General features: G+C 36.5%; 1 non-coding gene across 1 annotated transcript; it reads right to left on the bottom strand.

Annotated features, from left to right (window-relative positions):
* Positions 1 to 836: 836 nt before the first annotated feature.
* On the bottom strand, positions 837 to 972 carry LOC111758430 (small nucleolar RNA SNORA2/SNORA34 family). Its single transcript, XR_002792605.1, has one exon. It is a non-coding gene; the product is annotated as a small nucleolar RNA SNORA2/SNORA34 family (small nucleolar RNA).
* Between the last annotated feature and the right edge of the window lie 7,138 nt (positions 973 to 8,110).

The raw sequence follows: 8,110 nt of genomic DNA, 5'->3' as shown, positions 1-8,110 counted from the left end.
CAGACATTTTAAGTGTGTGATGTTAAAAATGTGTTTATATTCCCAGAACATGGTCTAGCTTGGGGAATGTTTGATGTGAACTTGAAAAGAATGTGTATACTACTGCTTTGGGATGGAGTAATACACATACGAATTGTAACCGAGTGAGGTACTCAATAAATTTTCTGTTTGTTTTTTCTTTTTCTGATGGAGGAGTTTGAAATCTGTAAGTATGGCATAGGAGTCATCTAACTTTTGTATCTGTGTCAGTTTTTTTTTTTTTTCTACACATTTTTTTTTCTTTTTTTCCTTTTATTTTAAAGGGGGTAAAATTAAGCACAATGTAACAGAACCAAAATAGGACATAAGAAAGCAATGTAAGAGATACAAATTTCAAAGCTAGTCAACCTGAGATCTTCACTATCTATCATATTGTCTCTTGTTTCCTTCCAAATAGTTGTCCATGTCTTCACATACAGAGAATTCATTCAAAACAGCATAGTATAAAAGTGATCTGAAGAGACTGAGGAAGGTGTTTTTAGGTCTTCAAAACCAGACAATAGGGAAGTCACTAATGGCTGTGGTAGAGTCTCTCCTTCTCTTCAAAATGGCTGACCATACTTTCATGTATATTGAAGTTCAACAACAACAACAAAAAACAAAACAAAACAAAACAAAACAAAACAAAAACAAAAACAAAAACAAAAAAACAGGCAGAGGGTAATGGGTTGCTTTGTTTCCCAGCACTCCAGGTCCCAGCATGGCGATGGTCCCAGTACATGCCAGTGGCTCCTGTTCTGGGCCACCATAGCCTGCCACACTCACAGCCACTCACTGGAGGGGGCAGAGTTGATTCAAGCTGCTTTTTTCTAATGAAAAACCATTTCACTGCCCAAGTTCTGAAATGCCCCACAGACCATAGAAAGACATCTCTTTAGGAACCTGCTTGAAACGAACCGTGTCAAGAAGCCACTGGCCTCGATTCAGGGCCAGTATAGGTTGAAATAATGAAAATTTTATTAGATTTTTCTATCAAGTTAGCTAGGCAAATTTGCCTCCATGTTTTTATTTTTAGTCTGCTCCCTGTATTAGTCAAGTTAGGCTAGTTTATTGTGGTAGCAATTCACTTCAGAACCTTAGCAGCTTAATACTAAATTTTACTTTAATTCATATAAATTCCACTGTGAGCCTGGAAAATTCTGTAGTCACTTTTCCTGAAGGTGAGAGACTTATTTTTCTAAGTACTTCATCCTCTTGGCATATGGTTGCATATGCTCCAAGGATTCTGGAAAAAAAGCAGTGAACTTGAGAGTGACCAGCCCTTCTTTAAATGCTGCTAATCAGGCAAGCATAAAGGAACACTTGTATCCTCCAGCATTCTGGAGGACAGAGGCAGGAGGATCACAATTTTAAATTCAGCAGAGACGTAGAGAATTAGTGTGACCCTATTTCCTCCTCTTCAACAAAAGAAAAAAATCCTTTGAAAAATAGCATGTCACATTCATTCTTTTTTTAAAATTTTTATTTAAAGGAAAAAAAAAACAAAACAGTATAAGGGTACAAGTAATACAGAATTTCAAAAAAAAAAAAAAACAGTAAGAAATCACCAGTTAATTGGTTACATTTTGTCATCTTAGAAAGGACAGTGAGACTGCAAACAGTTGTGTTCAATGATCCAACAAAAACTTAGTAATATGGTCATCTATCTTATACACCTAAACACACTTGCAGTTGTATCCTTTAGAGCACTTTCTTTTCCTCTCTTTTTTACAATAACATTTACACATTTTGGGTTTTATTACTCCCATAGTTCTTATTACTTTTTTTTTTTTTTGGAAGAGAATAAAACCAAATATGACAAAACAAAGGATGGACATAGTACATGATGTAAAAACAGAATACATGGTAAAAAGAATTGCCTATATCATTAGGTATAATAAAATTGAACAAAACAGTACAGAACAAGACCAATGTTTACGTATTATTGGTCTTGTTTTCTACACATTTTGTGCTCTGTGTACACAATGGTGTGTTTTCTATCTTCTTGAAAAACTGTCTATTTTAACGTTGTAAAGTACTTAATTTTATTCATAAAATTGAGTGAAATGAAAGACGGGTAGTAAGTACTCCTGGTTTTCAGGTCTTGTGTGTCTCAAGTTTATATAAGTGGTTCAGCTTTCCCTTGATCAGTTGTAAGCATCCCATATTTTATGCTTTTCCTTTTATTCTGTATCATTATCTTTAAAGTGGGAGGAATTCCAACGTGGCAGGCTAGGTGGCAGTGGTGACTGAGGTTCCCAGACATGCACAGCAAAACTCAAGTACACAGAAACCAGGGCAAAAAGAAAGCCAGCTACAGAAGACAAGCAGAAAAACAAACTCACCAGATCCAAATTCAGTATCAAGTAGGTTTACAAAAGACAGCCAGACCATGCCTAAACCATGGTACCCCTCTGTACCCTGTATTCAGTGTACATGGCATCCTGGGAGGGGACCAACTGACCTGAGGGAAGAATCCTCACTTCACAGGTGGCCAGGCCACTGGAAAAGACTCCTAACCATTCTGCACTCCCCACACATCAAATAAGACAGACTGAGGCATCAGAGCAACTGAAAGGTGGCAGGCAAGATTGAAAAAGATATGGACTGGCCTGTGGGAGACTGAGTCCCAGGTGAGGGTCCTGATGAGGATCCTAGGTCAGAGCACTGAGCTTACTGGGGTTTGTGGGGTCCAGGGCTATATTAGTGTCCATTAGGGGAAGAGAATATATGCATGATTTACATGATTTACAGAGTGACTTTAAATGACTGCCTGCCCAGTCGGGGGTGGAAGAATGAGAAAGGGCCACCTGCGGGCTGCAGAGAAGGAAGATCCAGGTGAAGGTCCAAGGCTTGTAGCTCACTGCAGAGTCTGGTGCAGGTCTCTATTAGTGAACTAAAGGGTCCGCACTGGAGAGTCTGAAGGAACTGGAAATGAATATTTAAACACAATGGCAAAGTCCTGAGTTCCTCTGAAGAAGTGAAAAGGAAGATCATCTTCCTTTCCATTTGTCTTCTGTCCAAGTCACAAGCTTATTAAGCAACAGGCAGACATATTCAGCGTGGCTCTTCTTCTGTAGTCTGCAGTTTACAAATCAGTCATCCAGACAAACAGAACTGTGCTCCACTGATCTGCTCTAATTACCATATTCATTATCACTTAATTAGCGCAAGTGCTTGGGAAGGGAAGCTAGACTGCTCCTGAACTGTGGCATCCCTTATAACTTAGTTAAGCTGTACATGCCAACTGGGAAGACAGGCCCTGGGTTTTCTACAGGAGGGACCTGCACTACAGTGGTCGATGGGCTTCTGGAAAAGTCTCTTAACATTTCTGCCTTTCCCACCAAGAAGGAAAATATAGCAGGAGGATATTCAAAGGTCAGGGCATCAGAACACTGCAAGCCAGGGGGTCTCAAGTTGGACAGTGATGCTTTGGGGAGAGAGAAAGAAAAAGCCCTGATGGAACAAAGGAGTAAGCTGGCTAATAACCAATCAAATTTTATTAAACTGACTGAAAATAAGGCCTCTACATGCCTGCACTGACAGCACCGCTGGCAGCAGGGAGCCAGGCTTAGTGGCCATCCAGACCTGTAAGCCTCGTCTTTCCCAGACAGGTAGTTGGATAGGTCAGAGGCGAGGTGACCCTGTGCAGAAACAGGCAGTGTTCTGCAGAGGGGGCTGGGTGAGAAACCATAACTTGCCATTATAACTACATTCAGAGGCAGGCAGAGGAGTGGGAGAGCCAAGCCCAGAGGATTCCCCTGACTTCCTAAGGTCAGCACTTCCCTAAGGGTGAAGGCAAGGAGGGAAAGACCTTGCTAGTTGAATCAAGAATGCGATGCCGCCTTACTTTTGTGTTTTTGCTACTATGTGTGGGATTTTGTCATTTCTTCTTTTCTCTCTCTTTTGTTCCTCTGTTTTTTTCTCTCCCATCCCTTTCTTATTCCTTTATGTTTCTTCTCTTTTCTTTTTTGTATCAATATTATAGGAGATGTCTGGAGATGTGCAAAGGACAGTAAGCACCAAGTAGCATCTTCTGTGCATGCATCAGTGTAACTCGCATCAAAACTGTGTGTAGAGGATCCAAACACAAGCTGTCAGGGTATCAACAGGAACTGGGGTTCTCCCAGGTCCTCTCAATTTCCAATCACATTTTCCTCCTTTTGTATTGCTGCTCTTGCTCCCAGAAATATTCTCTCAAACCCTTCAATGCTAGGCCTTTACTAAAGCTGTAAAATAATTCTAACAGGTTTTTACATCCTGTTTTCATTTTTTGGCATTTCTCTTTTCTTATTCTCTTCTTACTCCTTTGCTTTACTCTTTCTTTTTCCTCTCTTATCAGTGGCTACAGAGTGTTCCACCTGGCAACAGAATATACTTCTCTGCAGACCATAGAATTTCTTCAAAATTCACCAGATTAGTACTTAAAAATAATATAAGGTAATCGATATCAACCTATGCATATTACCAGATCATGACATCAAACTGGAAATCAATGACAAAAGAAACCACAAGAATTATGCACACACATGGAGAGATTGAGCAAAACTCTTGCATAACCAGTGAGTTGCTGTGGAAATCAAGGAAGAAATTGAAGAGTTCCTAGCATCAAATGAAAACACCAGTATAGCATACCAGAACACATGGAAGCCAATGAGAACATTTAGTCCTAAGAGGGAAGTTTATTAAACAGGAAAAATCTTTTTCAAATTGGAAAGGGTTCTAGTGACAGATGGATGGGGGAATCTGGAAAGAAAGAGGAAGTAGAAAGAATGATGTACAGGCACCAGCTTCTCACAGTGACTATGTTGTTATGTGCAGCAAACACATACTAATAAAAGTGCATAGGATTTTTTAAAACATATGATAGATTCTTTGTGGATAACATAGTCAGGGTTAGTTTTTTTAATTTAAATTTTTCTTAGGAGTCCATGTTTACAGTACAAAATCATTTCATCCATTGCAGGGAACTGGTACATGGACACTATGCACCTTACTTCTTTTTTCTATCTACTTCCCCATCCCTTCTTTCCTCTCTAACTTTTGTACATACTCTGAAAATTTCTCTGTAATGCTGTATTTAAGCTGCTGCTACTAAAAATGATTATTGGTCTTGTTGGATTAATGACTACTTATTTTTCACTGTGTTCTATTCATTGTTCTTGGCATTTTTCCCACTTATAATTTCATGTTCCACATATATTCTGCCTATCATTTTGTTTTGATAGTGCTGGGGCTGGACCCCAGAGCCTTGTGTATGACAGGTAAGAGCTTTACTGCTGAGCCACATCCTCAGCTCCCTACCGTGGTTTTCAATGAACACTTTCTGCTACTATCTTTTTCTTGTTAGAAAATGAGCTGTGTATTTTTCTAGTAGTTTCTCTATAATGTGCAATATGCATTTACAAATACACTAGGTCCTCTTTCAGGTGACACTCCCTATACCTCTTTTTCATAAGAATTGTGAAAATATATTCCTAGCAATTTCTTTCTAACATTTTTGTCTTTGATACTCTAATGCCATTTATTTTATATAAACATACACAAAATATGCTTTAAATACAAACACATCTAATTATTCCTTGCTATTCTTGAACTGTTATCATTTTGTCAAATAAAAATATTAAATATGGCATTTTATTTTTATCTTTATGAAATTTTTCCCCACTGCTTTGCACTGTAGATTTGGGCTTCCCACCTATGTCATTTTCTTTTACTCTGAAGGTTTTTTTTTAAACATTTTTCTCAAACCAAAGCTACTGAAAACTATGTCCCTCCATTTGTGCCTGAGACAGTCACTATTTGTTCCTTACCTCTGAAAAATATGTTCAAGTGTATTTAATTCTAGGTCACCGTTTGTAAATGTTTTCTTTGAACACTTTAAATATTTCAAATACACTCTTGTAGATTTTACAGGTTCTGAGGAAAAGTGTGATATGATGTACTTCTTAACTTTGCTCCTCTGTGAACAAGTCCTTTTTTCTTCTGACTTTTTTCAGTTCTCTTTTGTGTGCCTTTCGTTTTTCTCTTTTTTAGCATGGACTATGTAATGTTTCTATTGTTATTTTGTTTTGTTTTGTGTTTTGACATTTATTCTGCTTGGTAGTCTCTGAGCTTTCTGGGTGTGGGGCTAAAGTTGACTGAAGAATCACAGTGTTAATCACATAAACATTTCTGACATCAATTCTGTGAAAGTCTCAGTCATTACTACAAGTAATACTTCAGTCTCCTTCATTTTCTTCTTGAGTGTCTATGATGCACATTACAGCTTTTGTCCCTGTTTCCTAGTGCTTGTATTTTAACTGTTTTCAGTTTTCTCCTCTCTAATGCTTATTTTTTAATTTTATTTAAAGAGAAAAAAACAGTAAAAGGGGTACAAGTCATACAGAATTTCAAAAAAACAGTAATAAATCACTAGTTAATAGATTACATATTGTCATCCTAGAAATAGTTGTTCAAGTTACAAAATTAAAGCATACAAAGTGGACATTCAAACAGTGAGACTACAAACAGTTGTGTTCAATGATCCAACAAAAACTTAGTAATATCGTCATCTATCTTACACACCTAAACACACTTGCAGTTGTATCTTTTAGAGCACTTTCTTTTCCTCTCTTTTAAAAATAATATAAGATAATCAATATTAACCTTAACCAATTAACCAATATTAATTTTACAATAACAATTACACATCTGTGGTTTTATTACTCCCACAGTACTTATTACTTTTTTTGGAAGATAATAAAACCAAATGTGACAAAACAAAGCAGTGTCAGTCAAAACAAAGGATGGACATAGTACATGATATAAAGAATACAAGGTAATCAACAATGGTTACCATAATGCCTCTTGCTACCTTAAAAAGAATTGCCTATATCATCAGGTATAATAAAATTGAACAAAACAGTATAGAACAAAACCAATAAAATAGAAACATTGGAGACATTACAGGACTTCAAAAGGAGATAATAGTCAAGCAAGAATGGGCATCATAGTGAATCTTATTGCCTTCAAATTACTTGCCTATACCCTAAAATTTTATACTGTCAAACAAAACAGAATAGAGTAAAATCAGTCAAAACAAGATGGTGAGAGCAATACAGGGCTTCAAATCAAGTTAATAGGAAATCAAAAAATTACTATAATATATCCTGCTAATTTGTTTTAATTTTTTACCTTAATTAAAAAATAATTAAAAATAAATGAATTTTTAAAAAAGGGGAGACTGAGATAAAAGAGGACATAACAACATAACAATACAGGTGAGAACAGAACAGTTTAAGCAACACAGTGTTTCACCACAAGATAACCTGACTTAATAGTAGATGCCATAGTGTCTCTTTCCATGAAATATTTGAGTATAACTTTGTACATTACAGCATCAAACATATCAAGACAGTGTGAAACCATTCAAGAAGATGAAAGTATTACAGGGTATTTAGAACCAGCTAACAAAAAATCAACAATGGTTTCTATATTATCTCTTTGTCTATAAAAATTTTTGTTTATACTATCGCATGTAGTAAAATATAGTAAGATACCACATGTTAAAACCAGTGGAAACAGGTGTACAACAGTTTGATGGGACTTCAAAACAAGATGATAATAAATCAGCACTAGCTTTTATGATGTGTTGTTTTTTTCAGAATAGCTATTCGTACTATCACCAATACTAAAATCGAACAACCCAGGTTAAAATCGTTGCAATTAATGAGTGATAACATTATATGGATTCAAACAAATATGATTGGGAATCATGATTACCACATAATTTTATGTGTTCTTATCATTTCTTACACTAGGGAAACTATTCAGTATTTATACATGAGTTTGATTTATTTCACTTGTGAGTATGGTCTCAAGCTGCGTCCATTTATTTATAAATATCTCAATGTGATCCTTCTTTATAGCTGAACAGTGCTCCATTGTATAAAAATACCACAACATTTTTATCCATTCCTCAGTTGATGGACACTTAGGTTCTTTCCAAGATCTGGCTATTACAAATTGTGCTGCTATAAACATGGGTGCACATATATCACTTTGGTATGATGCTTTCAGTTCTTTTGAGAATTGTTGGGAGCTCGACCGA

This window comes from Cavia porcellus, unplaced genomic scaffold (assembly GCF_034190915.1).
Source record: "Cavia porcellus strain 051 isolate PalLab524CR breed Dunkin Hartley unplaced genomic scaffold, mCavPor4.1 scaffold_2, whole genome shotgun sequence".
Classification (NCBI taxonomy): Eukaryota; Metazoa; Chordata; class Mammalia; order Rodentia; family Caviidae; genus Cavia; species Cavia porcellus.
Note: the sequence above shows the minus strand (reverse complement) of the source record. Positions and strands in the feature narration are given on the sequence as shown.